The 7,975-nt window shown below is 35.3% G+C and overlaps 1 non-coding gene across 1 annotated transcript; it reads right to left on the reverse strand.

Annotated features, from left to right (window-relative positions):
* Positions 1-6,894: 6,894 nt before the first annotated feature.
* On the reverse strand, positions 6,895-7,002 carry LOC112732072 (small nucleolar RNA R71). Its single transcript, XR_003167811.1, has one exon. It is a non-coding gene; the product is annotated as a small nucleolar RNA R71 (small nucleolar RNA).
* Positions 7,003-7,975: the final 973 nt, after the last annotated feature.

A 7,975-nucleotide genomic window follows, 5' to 3' on the forward strand; every position in this document is an offset into this window, starting at 1 on the left:
TCTTCATCTTTACTTTTCTGCACTTTCTTTCTTTTCTATTTTGGTAGAGCAATGATCAACTAACTCTTTTCATTGGGTTAGGGAGCTCTGTTGTAGTTTGATGGATCAATAATTGTTTTCATTACTCTTCTTCTTTCTTTTCTCTTGATTTTACTAGAAAGCTTTCAATCTTCATCCAATTGGGTAGTTATCTTGGAAAAGAAGCTATTCATACTTGGATCTCTTCTGAACCTTGGAAGAGGAAAGAAGAGATCATGCTAGAAATACTTTCTCATGTTGGACCAAATTGGGGTTTGGATGGGTATGGTGACTATAATCCTACCAACACTTGATTTGGAAATACATGTGGTATAATCAGTGACCATACTTCATCTCTTCTCATGAGCAATTGACCAAGGAATTGGCTATTGATCAAGATTTGAGAGATTGAATTCCAATGAATTGGAATTCAATCACTTAAGATTGCCAAGGAGATCAATGAATGCATTGATTGAGGAAGAGATGAGAATGAACTTGATCTGGAGGATTGCAATGTCTCTTGATCCCAATGTTCATTTTATTTTTAGTTCTTACATTTACTTTTCTTGCCATTTTACTTTTCTGCACTTTATTGCTTTTCTTTACTTTTATGCCATTTACATTTCCTTGTTACTTATCACTCCAATATGATTCGTCTGACTAGGATAATCAATTAACCATTGATTGCTTAATCCGTTAATCTCTGTGGGATTCGACCTCACTCTTTTGTGAGTTATTACTTGATGACAATTCGGTATACTTGCCGAAGGAAAATTTGTTGAGAGACAAGTTTTCCGTGCATCAGGATGAGCATCAATTAAATACAAGCAAGCTTAGGCAATTACAACAAGAGTGAATTGAATTTAGAGAATATTGGAGATTGAAATTGTGCAAGTGAAAGCACAAGATTGTTAAAAATTAGCACAAAAACAATAACCAATTCAATGATGAGAAGAAGACTACTTATTCATCCTCAAGAATAATGAAATAATCACATGGAGAAGGTGCTTGTTGTAAAAAGTGACAAGCTTGATAAGAATAAAGTCAAGTCAACTCAAACAAATGCAAAGCGTTAAAAAGAAACAAGGACCTTGTTATATGATTAAATTGATATGAAAATCATGATGAACAAGTAATTCAATTCACTTGATTAAATTCAAATACACTTATAAATAATTTGTCCTAGGATGCAATCAAAACATGAATTTTCAAACCCTCTAGGTACTAGTAATTTAAAGCAAAGTATAAGTGCATTGAGGAAATTCAATCTTAAATAGCTTCAACAATCATATAAGGTGCACAATTCATGATTTAATTAAGTTTCCAAACAAGGATATACTTTAATGTATATAGTAGCTACAACATATGAATCAAACTCAAAAATCATTTAGGCAATTAAACAAAGACTTAATGCTCAGTGCACATATTCATCAAATTTAAGCCAAATTTCAAGCAACAAGCAACCTAATCGACATCAAGCAAACACTAGCAGCTTATTTAATTAACAAACAACTAAACTTGACCTAATATATTTGCTAAAATAAAAACAAAATACATTTAAAACTAACTAGAATAAGTTGAAAACAGGGCAAAAGCAAGGGAGGAGAGGGATGGAGGGGAGGCAGAAGTGTGTTAGGGCTTAATTCAACGTGCAATCAAAATTATGCCCAAAACAGCACTTGTGCGTACGCACGTACATGTATGCGTATGCACACAGGATGGAGATGTAAGGGGTGCACCCGCACAAACATGTGTGAACGCACTGAATAGAGAGGCAATTCAGAAGTGTGCGTACGCATAAGGCTGTGTGCATGCACATAAAAGGCGATTTTTTTCAAGAAGAAATAGGTCATGTGTGCGTGCACACATGAGGAGATGCAGACACACAGAGGGAAAAAGGATGGGATGCACACACACAGGGGTGTGTGAGTGCTCCCAACAGAACGGTTGCTACTGGGTGTGTGTACGCACATATGTTAAAACTAGGGGAGGTGTGTGTACGCACAGGTCTGTGCGTATGCACAATGCTCCGTTTCTACAAAAATTTTAATGTCTATAAGGCATTAAACATGATATCAAACAAAGGTTTTCAACCCCAAAACATATTATTCATCAAAAACACATGATTAAAACTAAAATGCAACTAAACTAAACTAAGCCTATAATCCAATTAAATTAAACCAAACAAAAGGAACAAAATTCAATAAGCAAAAGCTAAAAGAAGAGAGGGGTTAGAAGGATGTTACCATGCTAAAATGCAACTAAACTAAACTAAGCCTATAATCCAATTAAATTAAACCAAACAAAAAGAACAAAATTCAATAAGCAAAAGCTAAAAGAAGAGAGGGGTTAGAAGGATGTTACCATGGTAGGGTGTCTCCCACCTAACACTTTTATTTAAAGTCCTTAAGTTGGACTTTTGGGTGAAGCTCACATCAAGGAGGCTTGTACTTCCATTCATCCTTGAGTTGCCACCCATGTTTGCTCTTCCAAAATCCTCTGGGATCCCAAACAAAGTACCTCAAGCTCTCAAGCAATCTCAAGCAAGCAACTGGGACTCAAGATTGTTGGTTGTAGAAGTATATACCCAGATCCCATACTTTAGTTTTCTGGTCATCCTCCTGTTGACCTTCACTCTTGTACTTGGATGAACAATCTCCCAAACCACCTTTGAAGCACTCAATTAAATCTGGGAATCCTCCTAATTGAACCTTGCACCACACTTGAATGTTACTTCTTGATTTGGCTTTCTTGGTGAACCTTGCATTCTTGTGGATCCTTCACCATTTAACACTCCAGGAAGGATGATGAGCGGATAATTTATACGCTTTTTGGCATTGTTTTTACATAGTTTTTAGTATAATTTGATTAGTTTTTAGTATATTTTAATTAGTTTTTAAATAAAAATCACATTTCTGGACTTTACTATGAGTTTGTGTGTTTTTCTGTGATTTCAGGTATTTTCTGGCTGAAATTGAGGGACTTGAGCAAAAATCATATTCAGAGGCTGAAGAAGGACTGCAGATGCTGTTGGATTCTGACCTCCCTGCACTCAAAATGCATTTTCAGGAGCTACAGAAACTTAAATGGCGCGCTCTCAATTGCGTTGGAAACGAGACATCCAGGGCTTTCCTCCAATGTATAATAGTCCATACTTTGCCCGAGTTTAAATGACTCAAACTGGCGTTCAACGCCAGCTTTCTACCCTATTCTGGAGTTAAACGCCAGAAACAGGTTACAAACTGGAGTTTAACTCCAAGGAAGACCTCTACACGTGAAAACTTCAATGCTCAGCCCAAGCACACACCAAGTGGGTCCGAAAGTGGATTTCTGCATCATTTACTTATTTCTGTAACCCTAGTAACTAGTTTAGTATAAATAGAACTTTTTACTATTGTGTTAGGAATCTCTGGAACACATTATGTAACTTTTACATTTTGAGACCTCCATGGGAGGCTGGCGACTTGGCCGTGTCTACCCTATCATCACTTATGTATTTTCAATGGTAGAGTTTCTACACACCATAGATTAAGGTGTGGAGCTCTGCTGTTCCTCATGAATTAATACAAAGTACTATTGTCTCTCTATTCAATTCAAGCCTATTTCTTCTCTAAGATATTCATACACAAGAACATGATGAATGTGATGATTATGTTACGCTCATCACCATTCTCACTTATGAACGCGTGCCTGACAAACACTTCCGTTCTATATGAAAGCAAGCTTGAATGCATATCTCTTAGCCTCCTGATCTACGATCAGAGTCTTCGTGGTATAGGCTAGAATTATTGGCGGCCATTCTTGAGGTTCGGAAAGTCTAAACCTTGTCTATGGTATTCCGAGTAGGATCTGGGAAGGGATGGATGTGACGAGCTTCGAACTCGCGAGTGCTGGGCGTAGTGACAGACGCAAAAGGATCACTGGATCCTATTCCAACATGATCGAGAACCAACAGATGATTAGCCGTGCGGTGACAGCGCATTTGGACCATTTTCACTGAGAGGACGGGATGTAGCCATTGACAACGGTGATGCCCAACATACAGCTTGCCATGGAAAGGAATATAAATGATCGGATGAAAGTAGTAGGAAAGTAGAGGTTCAGAAGGAACAAAAGCATCTCCATACGCTTATCTGAAATTCTCACCAATGAATTACATACGTATCTATATCCCATTTTATATTTTAATTATATTTTAATTATCAATTCACCATAACCATTTGAATCCACCTGACTGAGATTTACAAGGTGACCATAGCTTGTTTCAAGCCGACAATCTCTGTGGGATTGACCCTTACTCACGCAAGGTTTATTACTTGGACGACCCAGTGCACTTGCTGGTTAGTTGTGCGAAGTTATGACAAAGAATTAAGATTATGAACGTGCATATAAAGTTTTTGATGCCGTTACCAAGGAATGAACGATCACAATTTCGTGCACCAAGTTTTTGGCGCCGTTGCTGGGGATTGTTTGAGTTTGGACAACTGACGGTTCATCTTGCTGCTCAGATTAGGTAATTTTATTTTAATTTTAAGTTTTTGTTTTTATTCTTTTTATTTTCAAAAAATTTTCAAAAAAAAATTTATAAATTATTCTATGTTCTTCAAAATTTTTAAGAAGGAATTCTAGAGTTTCTTCATGATCTGTTGAAGCCAGGCTGGCTGTCAAGCCATGTCTATTTTTTTGGACTGAGGCCTCCACTTATCATGGCAAGAGCCCTTGGACTCTCATATAATCAGCTGTTATATGCCTGATTTATATCTGCTGAAGCTTGGCTGGCCATTGGCCATGTCTAGTGTTTTGGACCGGAGCTTTCACTAAAAGCTTGGCTGGCTAGTAAGCCATGTCTAATTTCTGGACTGGAGCTTTAGACTAACATTGCATGATTCCTGGAATTCTCATTAAAAAATATTTTGAAATCCTTATTTTCCTTTTTCAAAATAATTTTTGAAAAATTAAAAAAAAATTTTAAAATCAATAAAACCAAAAATAATTTTGTGTTTCTTGTTTGAGTTTTGTGTCAATTTTTAAGTTTGGTGTCAATTGCATCTTGTTAATTTCATTAAAATTTTCGAAAACTCATGCATGATGTTCTTCATAATCTTCAAGTTGTTCTTGATGATTTGCTTTGTTTGATCTTTGCATTTTTATGTTTTGTGTCTTTCCTTGTTTTTCATATGCATTTTCAATTTGTTAATGTCTAAAGTTTGAAAATCTCTAAGTTTGGTGTCTTGCATGTTTTTCTTTTCTTAAAAATTTTCAAAAATAAGTTCTTGGTGTTCATCTTGACATTCAAAGTGTTCTTGGTGTTCATCTTGACATTCATAGTGTTTTTGCATGCATCATTTGTTTTGATCCAAAATTTTCATGTATTAAGTCTTTTTGATGTTTTTCTCTTGCACCATTAAAATTTCAAAAATAAAAAAAATATCTTTCCCTTATTCTCTCATAAATTTTCAAAAATTTGAGTTGACTTTTTCAAAACTTTTTAAAATTTAGTTGTTTCTTATGAGTCAAGTCAAATTTTCAATTTAAAAATTCTATCTTTTTCAAATCATTTTCATTTTTTCTTTCATAATTTCGAAATTTTCAAAATTTATTTTCAAAATCTTTTTCTTATTTCTATTTCATATTTTCGAAATTAATGCTAACAATTAATGTGATTGATTCAAAACATTTTAAGTTTGTTACTTGCCTAGTAAGAAAGGTTCAATCTTTAAATTTTAAAATCATATCTTTTTGTTTCTTGTTAGTCAAGTAATCAACTTTAATTTTCAAAATCAAATATTTTTAAATTTCTTTTTCAAATCTTTTCTCAAAATAAATTTCAATCACATCTTTTTCAAAATCAATTTCAAAATCTTTTCTAACCACTTATCTTTTCAAAATTGATTTTCAAATCTTTTTCAAATAACCGCTTAACTTTTTGTTTGATTTTAAAAGTTTACTATTTCAATCATATCTCTTTCAAAACCACCTAACTACTTTTCTCTCTCTTATTTTCGAAAATTACTAACCCCTTTTTCAAAATTTGTTTTAATTAACTAATTGTCTTAAATTTTAATTTAATTTCCCATCTTAAATTTCGAATTTAAAAACAAAAAAATATTTTTCATTTTATTTTTAATTTTTGAATTTTCCTCTCTCTCAACTCCTTCTATATATTTATCTACTAACACTTCTTTTCTACTCAAAAATTCGAACTAACTCTTCTCCTCTGTGTTCGAATTCTTATCTTTTCTTTCTTCCATCCTTCTCTTCTTATACTCATATAAGGAATCTCTATACTGTGACATAGAGGATTCCATATTTTCTTTTCTGTTCTCTTCTTTTTCATATGAGCAGGAACAAGGATAAGAACATTCTTGTTGAAGCTGATCCTGAACCTGAAAGGACTCTGAAGAGGAAGCTAAGGGAAGCTAAAGCACAACTCTCTGGAGAAAATCTGACAGAAATTTTCAAAAAAGAAGTAGACATGGCCGAAAATAATAATAATGGTGGAGATGCAAGGAAGATGCTTGGTGACTTTATTGCACCAAATTCCAACTTACATGGAAGAAGCATCTCAATTCCTGCCATTGGAGCAAACAATTTTGAGCTAAAGCCTCAATTAGTTTCTCTGCTGCAACAGAATTGCAAGTTTCATGGACTTCCATCAGAAGATCCTTTCAGTTCTTAACTGAATTCTTGTAAATCTGTGATACTGTTAAGACCAATGGGGTTGATCCCGAGGTCTACAAGCTTATGCTTTTCCCATTTGCTGTAAGAGACAGAGCTAGAATATGGTTGGACTCTCAACCTAAAGATAGTCTGAACTCTTGGGATAAGCTGGTCACGGCTTTGTTAGCCAAGTTCTTTCCTCCTCAAAAGATTAGCAAGCTTAGAGTGGATGTTCAAACCTTCAAACAGAAAGAAGGTGAATCCCTCTATGAAGCTTGGGAGAGATACAAGCAACTGACCAAAAATTGTCCTTCTGACATGCTTTCAGAATGGACCATCCTGGATATATTCTATGATGGTCTGTCTGAATTATCAAAGATGTCATTGGACTATTCTGCAGGTGGATCCATTCACCTAAAGAAAACGCCTGCAGAAGCTCAGAAACTCATTGACATGGTTGCAAATAACCAGTTCATGTACACTTCTAAAAGGAATCCTGTGAGTAATGGGACACCTCAGAGGAAGGGAGTTCTTGAAAATGATACTCTGAATGCCATATTGGCTCAGAATAAAATATTAATTCAGCAAGTTAATATGATTTTTCAGAGTCTGAATGGATTGCAAGCTACATCCAACAGTACTAAAGAAGCATCTTCTGAAGAAGAAGCTTATGATCCTGAGAACCCTGCAATAGCATAGATGAATTACATGGAAGAACCCTATGGAAACACCTATAATTCCTCATGGAGAAATCATCCAAATTTCTCATGGAAGGATCAACAAAAGCCTCAACAAGGCTTTAATAATGGTGGAAGAAACAGGTTTAGCAATAGCAAGCCTTTTCCATCATCCTCTCTGCAACAGACAGAGAATTCTGAGCAGAATCCATCTAGCTTAGCAAATATAGTCTCTAATCTATCTAAGGCCACTCTAAGTTTCATGAATGAAATAAGGTCCTCCATTAGAAATTTGGAGGCACAAGTGGGCCAGCTGAGTAAAAGAGTCACTGAAACTCCTCCTAGTACTCTCCCAAGCAATACAGAAGAGAATCTAAAAAGAGAGTGCAAGGTCATAACCTTACTTGGTGTGGCCGAACCCAGAGAGGAGGAGAAGGACGTGAATCCTAGTAAGGAAGACCTCCTGGGACATCCATTGACCTATAAGGAGTTTTTCTTTGAGGAACCAAAGGAATCTGAGGCTTATCTAGAGACCATAGAGATTCCATTGAACCTCCTTTTACCATTCATGAGCTCTGATGACTATTCTTCCTCTGAAGAGGATGAAGACATCAGTGAAG

The sequence above is a fragment of the Arachis hypogaea genome, chromosome 12 (genome assembly GCF_003086295.3).
Source record: "Arachis hypogaea cultivar Tifrunner chromosome 12, arahy.Tifrunner.gnm2.J5K5, whole genome shotgun sequence".
Classification (NCBI taxonomy): Eukaryota; Viridiplantae; Streptophyta; class Magnoliopsida; order Fabales; family Fabaceae; genus Arachis; species Arachis hypogaea.